Below are 15,930 nucleotides of genomic sequence, written 5' to 3'. Positions count from 1 at the left end.
TGCCTCTCATCTCATTCACTTTTGTGTCAAAGCTGGCGTACAGTGACATCCAAACTGAAAATACAAAATCCTTGAAAACTCAATATCTTGTTTTCATGACATTTGTTGATGTGTGTTTTTTTGTTGACGACTGTTAAATTTAGGATGAATTTCTGTCATGCTCTGATGCTGAAGTCGTTTTTCTTCGGTGGTAACCTCAGGTCTCTCCCTTCAATGTCAGCGAGAGCTGGCGGCAGATTTTACACCTCCCTGCCTCTCTCTCTCTCTCTCTCTCTCTCTCTTATTGACTTCTCTGTTCTTCTCCATCTCTCCTCTCTTTAATGGTCAGCTGTTTGTCAGCGCCGGACGGTGCGTGTTTGTGACATGATGCCTATCACGCAGCAGCGGCTTGTTCCCATCACCAGCCAGAGAGCAAAACAAAGGAAGGATGCAAATCTGTACAAAGGGCATTTTTTTTGGATTCATCCCTCTGCCTCTGGTAAACACCATCAACGACCGGTAGAAGCTCTTCATCAGCACAGAGAGCGCCCCCCACCCCCCCCCCCCCCCCACCCCCCCACCCCCCCCACCCCCAGAATACCTAATGATTCATTTGGGTAAACAAGGATTTAGTTGTCTCTCTCTGTGTGCAAAGCTCTGACATTAGATGTTAAATTACAGCTGTAAAACTCTGGGCAACAGTGAGGTGCACCTCAGTGCCAAGCTGGCAGAGACTGTGGGATTTATATCTGGACTGGATGGAGGTAAGGCTAAATGTCTGATTTTACCTCAGAGGAGAAACAAAATATCATTCATGTTTAAATTTTGTGTAACTTACACAAGGTTTTTGACGCTATCTCAGGATCTGCAGTGTTGAAGACCGAATCAGAACCTTTGTTTGACAGGAGTGACTCTTAGATTCAGCTGCAGTGAGGTCAGATACATTTGAGGTTTTTTTTACCCTGGCAGGTAAAAAGAGAGTATAGATGCAGGGCTTTTTGGTCTGAGACTTTTTCATTAAAAGTGAATGAGCAGAGCAGAGCAGAGAGAGCAGGCTCGGAGAGGAGTGATGGATTGAGGCTCACTGTCTTTTAGAGTGATGTCTCAGAGACAGTATGTGTTCCTCCTCCTATCAGCCCCACTCCTTCTCATCCACCTTCCCTACTTCCTGTCACCATCCCCAGCCTGCACCGAAAGGGGAAAGAATATCAATACAATATAAATGGGAATCTTTACCCTTCTTCACCGTTTTCATCTATCCTTCCATCTGTCCTAACTCACGGCAGTCTGGTGGAAGCTTGGAGAAAGACACAAACGGTGAACCTGGTGACAAAAGTGTTCAGGGTCCACATGAATACTTTATGAAGCATTTCTCAAAAAGCCTTCCGCCAGAAGAGCTCCATTTGTAGCCAGAAATGCTTGGGATGATTTATTTAGTCAACACAGTTGTGTGACAGAAGTGTGTGGTGGCCTTCATGTGCTTTTCATCAGTATTGCAACTTGATGCTTCTTCGTTCTTGTATTCATTTAAATTTCAGCCCTAAACATCTTTTAACCCTTTACATTTATTCAACAGATCGGAGCTTATTAGAAACATGCAGAGGCTTTTTAGGTCGGGTACAATTACTTCTATCTGAACCACTTCTCTTGCTGCTTCCATCGCTGCAACACCTGTTGGTTTGACCTGATAACTGCTCTCATATCTGGCAAACACAGGGGCGTCCAAAACGGCCGTGTGGGGGTGTCTTAAAACCGCCTACCTTCTCTGGTCCAAACAAATCCAGAGCATTCAGGAGCAGAATCTAAAGTTAGAAGGAGGACATACTGGCTGCTGCATTGTTGTCAGAGAAGCCAGCACTTCAACATAGCATGTTTCATTAATGTTTGATCAGATAGTAAGATACCTTTGTCATTTCATTAATATCGTACATATTGCTCCTTTTAATGTGAAGATGGTCCTTAATAAATTAGACTAAATATCGTCCTGCACCAAGTTAGCTTAGCTCAGCAAAAAGCAAATTTAGTCTGCTCTGACCAAACAAAGGAGACTAGTCGAGCATGTACTGTAAGCACCCTGTGAAACCACCACGGGTTGTTTTTACAGAATGGTTCGTTCAGTTTAGTCCAGGCTTTTCCAAACTCTGGGGCCCGACCCCAATTGGGGTCTCATGGATTTTAAATGGGATCACCTGAACTTTGTATTTATCGATCAATATAAATATATTGTATATAAAAATATATTGAACACAGGCTACTTTGGGCCATAGCCAGAACAAGAAACCTGCAGAATCTCTGTTTGTCATCTACTGTATTGTGCAGAAATGTCATCCAAGCCTTTCTTCCTCTGTCCACAATAATCTACACCAAAACACCTAAATGTGCTCTAAGTCTTCCTCCAGGTCACCACACAGGACGTCATCGTTTAAATCGCAACGATATGAAAATTATATGAAAGTTACAAAATGTTGTATCATCCAATTTCCTCTTTTTTTTACCATTGTTTTATTGCAGAAATGGGGAAAAAATGACCAGTTGAAAAATTGAGTTACTAACAAGGTGGTTGTACAGGATCTCTCATGAGCGTTTTTCTTTCTTTTTCTGCATGAATGAAAAGTATGTACGGGTTAGCTGTGCAATCACACGTGACTAAAAAAAGGAGACCGTGGCCCTGTGTGAGACGTTGTAGCCGTTAGTTTGGAATATTCTTCCGTTCTTCTCTCCAGTGGCCAGTTTCACTCCAGTTGAGCCGCCTCTCTCTCCGCACCCCGTTCAGGAAACTGGGCCTCATACTTGCCTTTCTAAAAATAGCTGCCTTTATTTGACCAGAAATGTGGTTGCCGGCCAATTACACTTGGCTGAATTCCCTCCCTGCCTCAGGGGAAAAGTGTGACGATTTTCTGGAGCCAACCGTCACTCATTCAATGTTTGAGGCTTCAGCTGATTAGCGATTGTGTTCTGAGTCCTTCTTGAAGTTTACAAGAAGAGGATTTCATATTTTCAGATGTAATTTCCGCTTTCCTTTTTAGTGGGACAGGAGTTAATTATCGCGGCTGACTTTTTGACGAGGGATGTCACTGCCAGCGTGGTGACCTTCACGCTGGAAGTCCACCGTAACACACACACACACACACACACACACACACACACACACACACACACACACACACACACACACACACATACACACACACACACACACACACACACACACACACACACACACACACACACACACACAAAGTTTCAAGCTTCACTTCGCCTGAATGGCTGTGTGGTTGTTTTGTTTTTTTCCAACAATTAACCGCAATTAGATTTAGGATTGTGCACAATTAATCCGTTGTTCTCCCCTGGAGTTTCTATCCGCTTGCTACTGCTAACAATATGTCCTTCTTGATTACACGCTAATCGGCATAAACAAAGTGTTTATTGTTGTGTAATGAACTGTGGCCCATGGCAGGGTTGGGAAGTATCATGGTCACCTCTAATTCACCGTTGCTAGCAGGGATGTGATGAAGTCAATTTCCACCTCTTTCCTATCTCAGAGCCTCGTCAAGGAAGACGTGTTAGACTGACATAAATGCTAATAGCTTCTAGCCTCTGTGTGTATGATTTTCAGTGCTATCAGTCAGAGTCTTTTAAAGAGGAGCGTCCATAAATGAATGCTTCTCTTACAGTGTAATCCATTTTTGTTTGCATTAAGATGAATTCAGTTGAACCGCGTCTCTCTTCTATATATAGAAGTAACCACGGTGATATTTGCTCAGTGTCACGGTTCTTCTCCTCGATTCTGCCGCAAACAGAGGTAGCTGATAACATCCCAGAACAATGTTTGATCTCATCACGGCCTTGACATCCACGACACACACACACACACACACACACACACACACACACACACACACACACACACACACACACACAGATGCCTCCTTCTCTTCCTGTCTGAACCGCCCTCTCCCTCTCCCTCCTCTCCCTCCTCTCACTCCTCTCACTCCCTGATACCCCAGATAAAGTCTTCTTCTGTCTTCGTGGCTCCGGATGAGAGGACGAGTGTTGCACCAGACTGCGATGCTGCACGTTACATAATTGACGAGTGCAGGGTTGGGGCTTCCCGTCATGCGCAAATCCCAGTATACGCATCTTTTATTCAAAGCAGCGGCACGTAAAAAAAGAACTCCTCCTCGCCAGGTTCTGTTGTTCCATCAGGGAGACGGAGCCTCCGTATGTTTCATACCATGCTGGGGGTGATGGGGTTGAATTCTTAATCCACACACACATAGCCGACTTCTCTTTCTTTAAGGGTAGCCTATGCATACAGGACTAGAGGGGGTGATACATCGGAAATTGACGAAGGTTACTCAGGGTAACAGGAAATACTGCTACCATTTTATAGGTATGCCATTATGCAGCTCCAGGTGAAGTGCTCATCATTGTGACATCTGTGGAGTGTGGTCTATGATGTGGGGGGCTCCATGAAGGGAGGTAATGACAATCAGCTTGTAATGATAACGGCCAGAAATACAATTTAAAAAGATTGGGCACGAGTCCTAAACCAAGAGTCTCGGTTGAGTCCGAAGTCTCAACCGAGTCTAGGTTGAGCCCCTCCCCCAGGTGGGTGACACTCCCACAGCTAGGTGTTTGTTCTGCCCTCTGAGTCTGCCTTCTCACCGTAAACAATAGGACATGGAGCGAGAAGGCCTGAGACACCCAAGCCCTTCCAGAGAGGGGGCGTGGTCAAACACAGCTCATTTACATATTTAAAGGTACAGACACAGAAACAGCCTGTTCTGATCAGGGCTGAAATAGAGGGGTTTATAGACATGATCAAATACAGGATCAGAGTGGATTTAGAACAAGAAACTTCACACACATGTTTTGAGGAGCTCTGAGAATTATTTAAACTTGTTGAAGAGGAAGAGAATATGTGACCTTTATGTGCGACTGGAGTCTGAGTCTCAAACTCGAGTGCCCATCTCTTCACTGCGCTTTAATCAATCACCTGAATCGTATCATTCAGTCCTGCTGAGATTGTCCGATATGTCAAACTGTTATCTCTCAAGTGCTCTTTGTTACGTACCCATTCTTCACACCATGGAAGGTTTGTTTGTTTTGGGTTGCTGCTATTAATCATTTGCAAGAAACTGTGTCACCTTTTCACAACAAAGGTGAAACTTCTATCCCATTCTCTTTGTGGGAATTGTAATTTATTTTAGTCATCAATTGCAGTCATAAACAATCGAGAACGAAGAGACTCTTAAAGTATTACTGTCACTGCTATCATTGCCTCTTCTACCTCCAGTAATATCATATCAGAGTTCACTTACAGTAGAGACATTGCTCCAGGGTCACACTCACCCAGCACATCCAATTCAGACTTTTTGTCCCTGAGCTGACAGAGTTAAAACTCTGATGAATGGACTCAAGCAGCAAACTGAGACGGTTCAGGTGCTAACAGATTTCTCACCGTGCTCGAGGTATTATTAACCTCTCGGCTCTGACCAGGGACTTTGTTCCTGCCCTATGCATCCGCCATTGACTGACTGACTGAGTGACTCTGACCAGGGCATCAGCACCTGCTGACACGAAAAGGCAGACAGGCAGCTCTTAATACGTCAGGGTATCACTTTATTCGACTGATTTTACAGAGTGAACTCAGACCGGATGAGAACTTAGACAACATCAAATACAATTAGTCAAACTCACTTTATAAGAATGATAAACTTTATTAATATAGCACTTTTCACAATAGGGTTACAAAGAGCTTAACAAAACGAAAATAGTCAGTTTTTTTCTGGACTTGTGATGATCAACTGTACATTACTTTTAAAACACAATTATCTGCTGCTGTCTGTGCGCACAGCAGGAAATACACTGGATGAGTATGTGCAGTACAATGTGTCTTGGAAATATCGAGTTTGAGACAATCCTGTCAGATGACAGAGTCCTCCAAACCAGGTGCATTAAGTTGAAAGGTTTTCTTTTTTATGAGACTGTATACTGGAGGAAGAAAAGGAGAGAAGAACAAAGGAAAGTAGGAGAGAGAATGGCGGGAATGCAGAATGAGTCAGATGTCAGATTTCTCATGGCTAAAGAGGCTAAGATGCATATTAGTCAAAAAGATGCCTTCACCCCTTGTTGATGTTATTTTAGATCACAACTTTTCATCTCTTCCAAACTCTTATAGTGCCTTCACATTTGCACAAAACTCCTGAAATTTTCAGGGTGAGCTGCATGTGTGACGCAAACAACTGAAATGTTAAACACCAGACAGATCTGGAGTTTCTCTTGCCAGCTGTCTAGTATTTTTTTCAGCAGGAAGTCTGAGCTGAGCTGATGTGAGAACGCATATCATATTTTCTGAGCATTTTTTAATAATGTTCAATGCTTGATGTGCAATGTGAGTGATGTGGAATGTTGTCTTTTTATGGCTGCAGCATGGGTGAAGAGCCCCGGACAAATTTCTCACCTTGTAGGACAAATAAAGTTTATTTTGATATGGCGATTCTGTCAAACTCCATAGCGTTGATATAATGTGGGAAAAAAGGCTTTAATAATATTTGCAGAGCAGCAATAAGTCAAATTTGAATTATCTAGGTGTTCTTCATTCTCTTGATGTCTTTCATGCTTATATGCATACAGCTGAACAACATTCAGTAAGTTATAATTTAAAATAGATTTTTGAGCCCATGTATTAAATACCTTTATTATAGGACAGCTGAAGAGAGACAGGAAGTGCTGGGAGGAGAGAGCGGGAGATGACATGCAGCAAAGGGCCGAGGTCAGATTCAAACCCATGGTCGCTGTGATGAAGACTAAACTGAAATGTGTTTTTCATGCTACAAGTCAGGCAACATTATTTCTACCATGTGAATATTGTTAAACTTTGGAAATAACATGTCATTAGACTTACTGCTGAGCTAAGCGTATCCATCACACATCATGTGTTACTTTGAATCCAAAACTATTCCTTTAACCCTGGTCCTGTTCTTCCCCTGGCATAAAACAGATCGTTACTGAACCATCCTTGTCGACAGAGGCGCTGTTTGTCAATAGGCAAGGCAGGCAACTGCTTGGGGCCCCAGGCCAGTAGGGGGCCCCCAAAGGCTGACAAAACTTTAAACCACAGCAGTGGCTCAAAATGTGCAAATTTTGCAATGACAGTAGGATACCTTCCTAAGTGGGCCCCCATCTGACAGCACTCACTCTCCTTTGAAAACCAACTTGTGTCAATGAAAGTCACAGAGGGAGAATGAAGAGGAATTATCTGTCTGGGAGTAAAAAGAAAAAGAGAGGAAGAGGAGGAAGCATCGGGACACTGGCAGACATAATGGTGGTGAATGCGGGTTGGGGGGGCCCCCAATGAATTTTTGCCTAGGGCCCCACCAGACTCTAGAATCGCCACTGCTTGTGGAGGATGCAGACCATGAAATGCTCATTTGTATCATTTAAGTCAGAAGTGTTTCTGTGTTTTGGAACCGATGAAAGGTTACATTCTGACAATAGAGACAGGGGATCAGAAAACGCTGCTACTCTCCCTTTGAAAATCTAAATCTAACAACCTGTTATGTCATTCTGGTTGGAGGACGTGTTGGAGATTAAGCCACGTGCACAGCAGACATTCATAATGAATGCTCCTTCTTACATTTTAATTATGACATTATCATTTCATTTGCATAGTTGCCCGAACACTGAGTCAGGTTGTACCTGAGTACATGTGGCGGCAGAGCCATTCTTCTCTGTGAGTGTGCGGGATCACTGACAGCTAAGGAAAGACCTTCATCTGTGACAGTCAGCCCTTCAGTCAGTCAGTCAGTCAGTCAGACAGCTAGCCCTGGCTTTGCAGTCATTATTAATCACAGAATGAGACGGGGGCCGCTCTCAGAACGAGGAGGGTTGACGGGGTACAAGTCGTGATGGAATATGCAGTTGTCTGCATAATTCACAGCAGGTGAGGAATCAAGTGCTGAAATGAAGCACTAATATTGTATGAGGGTTCGGCAAGTTATTACTGTCAAATGACGACGGGGGCTCCTGCGGGGAGGGGGGGCAGTGGTGAAGACTGTCAACATGTCGACAGAAGCAATAGTGGAGAGATGAGTCTGACTGTGTAAATGTATTCAATTGACTGTGGGTATTGAAGGTATTAAATTATCTTTGCTTAAGGGAATGGATGCTGATGTTTTTGTATATATTTACTGCTGTGCTGAACATGAAAGTCTCTTGAATGTCTTCTTATCTGCATTTACTTCTTACCCACAATTTCCACATACTCCATGCGGGCGCCGTGGTCTGTCTCCGGAGTGTGCCAACAGCGGCACTACGCTGTGCTCTAGTTCAACTAGCTGCGAGTCTATTTTAGTACGCTGCAGGCACGCGTCAAGCAGGACAGAATTGAACAAACCGGACAGGAAGTCAGAGAAGGATACGCACAGAGGGTTCGGTCAATTTCAAAATAAAACAATATATGGACTAATCAATCTTATTTTTCATCACTTTATCAACATAATGTCAAAACAGGCACCGAATGAACAACAAATCATCCTCAGAAATAGTAAGCAGCATGTTTGCATGTTTTTCTCTTTATTCCAGCGCAATATTTTAGTTCTCCTGTGATGTTTGTAAAGCTGCTCATGGCTGTGCTCAAGTTGCAGAAACAGATCTAGTGGGGCAGGGCGAGCTCCGTCCAATGGAGCAAAACCGTGGCGCTAATGGATCACGCCGCCCATTGAGTATGTGGGGATTTGGGGTTACTACTCACCTGGGATTCCTTGGGAATGTCCCGAAAAATGCTGACAGATTTTTTGTAATTGGACGTCAACACAACTTGTTTCCACAAACAAAACTATATGACTATGTCCACCGCAAGAAATATTTATAAAAAATTAATTTGAAGATTGACACAAAAGTAGTAGGCAGCAGTTTGCAGTAGATTTTTGGGGTTAGCCCTGGTTTAGCCTTGAACACAATCTGTAACATTGTGGACATCAATTCATAAAACTGAACTGTTGTCCACAGTGAAGGATCAAGGCTTTAACATGAACATATGTCAGGTATTTCAAATTAGATACAGTTGATAAAAGCATGCAACTACTCGAGATCCATCAGAGCCATATGAGCAAAGAAATCAGATTTGAGTCCCTTTTGCCTTCAGTTTGCATCAACGGGTCATTGTTAAGATTGGCCATTTACTAACACTCTTTAGTGACAGGATATCTCAGTTGCCACTCAGAATAATCATAGTTGGCCAGTATTGACCTCTGATCAGCTCTACAGGATGAGCCGGGAGGTTAAGTGCCATCATCTGTTGGTGAGAGGATCATCATCCATTCAAATGTTCATCCCTGACAATCATTCCCACTTTCAAAGCTGCCAAACCATAGGAGACCTCACTTACAAGAACATTGCATCATGTAAAATGGAATAAAAATGTGCATGAATAAAAGGACTACTTTGAGCTGTGGCTGTGTGTCGAGGTAATTTCCATTCAGGAGGGATGTAAGGACTCGTCTAAAACCAGAGAAAGAGAGACAGAGGGAAACGGGACCATAACTAATGCAGCCTGGGCTTAAGCTTCACCTTTGATGTTGGTACCAGAAATCCAAGGTGCTCAGAGCCTATCTGTCCTTGAAGTGAAAACACCCAGGAATCCCTGGAGAAGCAGAGATAGTCTAATCCCAGAGCCAGTGAAAAAAAAAACCCGGAGGAGAGGAAAGTTGACTTTGTATTGATTTTTTTCTTTCCAACTCACTGTGGGTGTCTTCTGATCATAGTTAATGAAACCTTGAATGGCTTCACTGCTCACTCATGCATATTTGGCCTGCAGTCAGAGCTGCATCTGGAGATACTTATCATGTGGAGAGCGGCCTTTACATTAAAGCTTAAAGCGGGAGTTCATATTTCTGAATTTATGCAGTTTCAAGTCATGAAAGGTCAGCTGGCAATATCTGACGCTTGAGGTTTTGACAGAGATGTTGTCTTGGTTTTTCGCTTGGTAAAAAATGTTGACAAAAATCTATAAATAAAAACTAGGACTTCAATTTTTCAGCCTTAAGTCTGAATCTAAATTTCATTTGAGCATTACAGCCAATAATCATAACTGAACTGATAATGAACTCATTTTGGGAATTAAGTTGTGTGGGTTTTTTGTTTAATAGAAATATTCGACTAAAGCAAAGTGTTTCTTGTATGACGCAACTTTTAAGGAACATTACATCCTTTTAAACCCATTTCTTGAAATTCAAATTGGTTTGCGAGGACGCCTGTGTAAGGGCGCTTTTGATTTCATCATCGGTGACGTGTTCAAGGGTGAAGTCAATCCAGTGTTTTTTTTTTTGTTTTCACACTCATCAAAGGCAGCAGAGCGTCTGAGCAGGTTGGAGTGTACAGCGTTGTGATTCATCCCATGGCATGAAGCATCAAAACCAATTTGCACCGCAGTATTGGACACTGGCCTTGTGCTTTCTGTGAGCCTGAGATGTCTTTATTGTTGAGGGAGTGCCGAGTGAATACTAAGGTCATGGCTGACATATTGGTTTGTTGAAAGTATCGAGGGAGTGTTGCCTCATTATTAAAAATCAGATATTAGACAACCTCCTGCCTCACATATTTAGTGAGGCATTGATTAAAGGAGACGTTCTTTATGTGAACTTCCTGAACTGAAATCATTCTGGGTACTGTAGCAGCACTAAAAATCTTTATCAGTATACATGTATTACTTGTATCTTTGGTTTCCTTGAACAAGAATAATTTCTGGAGAAATGCTGACACATTTTTTTTTGTAATTGGACATCAATCTACAATCTGAACGTTGGGCGCGCAAACCAATCACCAGGCTAGGTCGCCCCTGGATGTGTTTTTTTTGTGTAACTGGACATTGTTAATGACTTCAACATCAAAGCTGATGTCTTACTTGTCGGGGTCTCCCAGGTTTCCAACCAATGGTTTTACATTTTTGACAGACTTTTAAGGTATTTTGGGGTCAGCTAAATGGAAAATGCTTGAACTTTAACCTTATTGTCCCAGAGTAGAAATTTGCTTTGCAGCCAGGTTAAAATAAGGAACATTTAGAAAACACATGCAGGCACATAGCCATGAGATATTAAAAACAACATTAAACATTTAATTCAAAGTACATCACGTGACAACCGGACGCTGTGAATATATAAGCTCATCATTGCAACCATTGTTAAAACCAAATTTAAAACCATCATCAGTCATCAGGGCCATCATTAGGATTCAGGAGTTTGACTGCCTGAATTGTTGAAGAATTAGAATTTTCGAATAGAATTCAATAAATCTTTATTGTGTACCAAAATTATTATTTCAAAAATTTTGACATAATATTGAGGGATTATCAAACCAGGAGATAAAGCCAAAGGTAAGGACAGACCTAACAATGACGTTGTAAAACAGCATCATCAGCTTATTGCACACACTCTACACCAGTTGAGCTTTCGGCGTGAGTAAAGACGTTACAGTACTTTGTTCACACTTGATGAATTCCACACAAAACAGATTCAGCAATTAAATTTAATTCAAAAAACTTTATTTTTCCCCGGGGGGCAATTCAAATTTAGGTACAACAAGAACTCACACTATCAGGATGTATGAAAAAAACGTGTAAAAACTTACAAAGACATACAAAACAGAGCAGTGCCTTTTGATCCAGACCACTATGAGTGTCACTAAGTGTTTTGACCAAAACAGCAGGGTGTCATCTCGATAAAAACAACTCAACTGGTTGAGTTGAGGGACGTTCGATTTCTCCTCACTTGACCACAGACTTTATTCATGTCATTTGCAGCGGAACTGGACGGATGATAAAAATCTTGTGTTTTAGTGTCCAGTCTCCTAAAAAAAATCAATGACAGAAGAAAAATGTTCAGATGTTAAATGAAGCAGCTTTGAACGAAAGAAAACAAGTTAACAGGATTAGAAAGTTTTGTCAATTTTCACATTTGCCTGTTAAAGGTTGCATCTTAACCATTAAAACAAATTGTTTCTATACAGAGTGTCAATTTTCTCTATTTCCTTCTACTCCATATAGGTACTTATGTCAGGCGATGAAGGTTGTGTTAGTAGTACTGGCAAAAATTTTAAACTATCTTCTCTCCTGCCGATGACTGACACTTCTTGTAGCCAATGAAATTCAGAAAACATGGATATGATGCTTAAATTAATAACTCGAATCCCAGCAGCAGTGAGAAACCACATATTTTGAAAATGTCTTCATATGAAGGCACCTGAAGAGAAAACAGTAGCTGTCCTGAAATTGAGCCTTGTGGAACACCCCAGGCGATGTGCAGCAGAGGATGAACAGCTTTGGTGTGCTGTAGATGAGAGTAGAGCCCAATCACATCATAGTTTTAAACCAACTGTAATCGTTCTTCTGCATAAAAGAAGCTTGTATTAGCGATACACTGTCAGCAGGTTGGTTAGATACTTATTTTCCATTTCCCTGTTTTTTTTTCATCCACAGGTCTCCCTAGGCGGACTGAGCAAACGAGTCGACTCTAACAGATCTACGCCTGTCCTCAGTCTACTTGCAGTCTGACGGCACTCACCAACATCAAAGGTACTCCTGCCTCCCTCTTTCTACACCTCCAGCCTCCTTTTAATCACTTTGTTCAGCTCATCATTGCAGTAATTACATTTCCTGACATTTTTTTTCCCTTTTTTTTTGGTTAGCAAATGCAAGACTTGACTTTCTCTGTTATCTCTCCTCAAGGGAGCCTCACTTCACTTCACTCAACTTCCCATTGTGGCTGAAGTGCTTTGTATGATTTATATTTCAATACATTTAGAAGATTTATCCCTCGAGGAAATATGCTTTGATTTCAATAATTTACACAGTTGAATTAGCTCAGGTAAACGTCACTTGAAAGGCCGTTTTAGGGCTCTTCACAGCATTAAGAGTATTTTTAGAGCCGAACAGGAAGGGACATTTCTATCAGTCCATTTTCTAACGAAAGACTCAACCGTGTAATGGAGTTTTTGAAGTCTGTCACTTGTTGCGATACAACCTGAGACACATAATTACAATTTGGATGTCTTATGTGCTCCAAAGGATTTACCCTATTTGAATTCTTTTGCTTTCCAACTTAGAGACACTTTTTTCAAATATAATTTAAGAAGTACAACACAGGGTATGTAAGAGCTAATTGATATACTGACTGCTCTACGAAAGCTTTGTGCAATGCTTTTAGCATGTTCACAGTCAGTCACAGTCAGTCACAGTCTCTTGGATCATTCAGACTGGCCTCACAATTAAGAAGTATTACCTGGTAGCTTATCGACTCTGAACATTCACCTTCTCACTATTGGCTGCTTATATTATAAGAACTTAAGCTTATTGTACAGTCACTCTTAAAGAATTGGGCTGAATCCTCAGTATGTTATGCAATGTTATAATGTGAAGGTCTTTAAAGTAGATGGTTGAAGTTTTCCCATTTACATAATTCTACAGTCTTTTGTCTGTCATCAATCTTTATTTGTATATCGCCAATTAACAACAAGTGTTATCTGGAGACACTTTACAAAAAGTAGGTAAAACACCTTAATCATTGCTATATTACAAAGACCCTGCATCATGAGCACTTTTAGAAAAAGTTACAGTGGCAAGAAAGAGCTTTCTTTTAAGATGCAGAATTCTTGGGCAAATCCAGAGTCATGATGAACAGCCACCTACAGAAACTGCGCCGGGTTTGAAAATGGGATAGGGGGAGATGGGATAAGATGCAGGAAGAAGGATAGGGACAAACAGGGGATCCCGAGGAACTTGAGAGAGCTCCCATTAAAAGATGTGGTTAGTAACTGAGATTTACAGAGACATGCAGTCATATGAGCCTTGTGGAACACCCCAGGTAATAGGTGTCATGAATCATTACCTAAAAGTTTTAATGAACTGTTTCATCTCTTCAAACAAAGGCTAACAAAGACACTTGTTAAGTCAAACATTATTAATTCAAATTAAATTGTTTACGGACGTGGTTGGGTTTGCGTGTGAGTGTGTTTGTCAGCGTTTTCAGGCATGCCTTCCTCCACATAGGGAGGCGGTTCAAAGAGAGGATGAAATAAAATATGGATGGTAAACAACAGCCGCATATATTTTCTCCTAGCAGTGAAAGTGATCGGCTGTGGACTCCGCAAACCTCGCTAAACTTAGCTTATCCTGCCATCAATCAACGACACCCCTCTGGGCCATTTATAATCACTGTTGTGTTCCTCAAAATCACAAGGACTGGAATCTTAAAATCAAGGGTGGTTCATTACTGTTGACAGCGCATTCATTTTCCTGTACTCCGTTTAATCTTATCAAAATGTTAATCAATTACCGTCTTAGATTATTATATGTAGGATAATCATCTTCAAGGACCCCATTTATACATGATTGCCTTCTTCAAGAATTTGTCCTGTTGTATCACTCATGCCATACATCATAACAAAGCTATGATTATTATTTCCGACTATGTAAATCATTTTAAGATCCAAACACCACAGCAGCCACAATCTATGCATCTGTCAGACCATGGAAAAACAACTACTTTAACTGTTTTTTACTGTCTTACCATTTGGAGATTTAATGAACTCTCCCAATCATAATACTCTAACAAAAATGGCTTGTTGCATCTGAATGGGTCCCCTCATTCCAAATCCAGCAAAATATTTAATCCAAAGACATTACATCCATAAAGATCGACGGATTGCTTCAAATCAAAAATAATTCAATTTTTTAGATTGAATTACATTAAAATGGCAGCCTTACTTTGACCTTAAGTTTAGCACCTCATCTGGCCAATTAGGACCGACCATTCATTTTGGTTGAAATTGTCTTTAGGTCCTAACAGACATTAATAACTCGTGCTCTGAAACAGGAACAAAGAAAATCTGTCATCTGTGTCAGTTGTAAGCCTGTAAAAACTTCAATCAATGTCTGCACAAGGTACCAATCTGATGAACCAATCAGACGCCTCCCTGTCTCCCTGCTCGTTCTCTACCTCTTGTGTGCTCTAGCTCACACTCAAAGAGCGTCACTGATGACTTTAGGAGTTTATACTGTGAGTTTACTTACTGCTGAATGAGACATGAGACGACGTAGTTTCTACACAATGTAAGAGATGAGCTGAGGTCCACTTCTGGAGCAAAGTAAGTGAGGGGGCGTGGCTTTTGAGGAAGCACAGAGGGGAGGGGGTGGGTGTAGACGGAGCACTGAGGGAATGCTACTTTCAACATCATGCTAGTTTTTGAAAATAACCAACTCTGCCTTTAATTGAGGATTTGCTTTGCTGCATTCATTCATACAAAAAAAAAAATTTAAAAACACTTCTCATAATGTGCTCCCATCATGTATGACATCAAGGGATGGGTAAAATCTTTTTCTCTTGATAAGTCGAGTCATTTAAACTGACTTTCATGTTCATGAGTAGTGTTTTTTTTAACAGTCATCAAACTCATAAAAATCATCCCCTTGGTGAGCGTAAATTCCCAACGCAGCAGATTGTCATTGTGATGAATCACTTAAGTGCCAGTCACTCTCGGTAAGAGCTTTGACATATTGGACAGCTCAGCCAAGACGAAAAATCCCCCGAAGAGCCTGAAATTAGTGGCTCTGAAATGACAGTCGACGGCAGAGCAATACCCTCTAATTTCACTAGTTTACTCTCCGACTTTATGAATACATTTTCATCCCGGTAAATACAAGTACGGTAGATCACATGCACACAGCAGGAGGAAGAGGAGGAGCAGGTGTTTTTAAGTACCGTACTCAATTGTGCCACTGACAGATGCATTCTCAGATGGGCATCAGATGTGTTTAGACAAGGAATTAATTTAAGCGGCAATTACAGCCTCTGGAAAGGGGGGAAATTGGGGGGGGGGGGAGACCCCACCACCCACCAAGTCCCTAATCAGGTGAATGTTTCTAACTCAATATCAGGGCACTGGTGGTCACGC

The 15,930-nt window shown here is 41.6% G+C and overlaps 1 protein-coding gene across 1 annotated transcript in view; it reads left to right on the top strand.

The window, feature by feature from the left end:
* Positions 1–15,930, top strand: part of arvcfb (ARVCF delta catenin family member b) — a 264,318-nt gene that overhangs the window by 89,934 nt on the left and 158,454 nt on the right. The window contains 1 exon segment of the mRNA XM_065962786.1: positions 12,458–12,553. The gene's annotated coding sequence lies outside the window, so the exon portion shown is untranslated.

This window comes from Labrus bergylta, chromosome 2 (assembly GCF_963930695.1).
Source record: "Labrus bergylta chromosome 2, fLabBer1.1, whole genome shotgun sequence".
Taxonomy (NCBI): Eukaryota; Metazoa; Chordata; class Actinopteri; order Labriformes; family Labridae; genus Labrus; species Labrus bergylta.
This window is presented reverse-complemented; position numbering and strand designations above follow the sequence as displayed.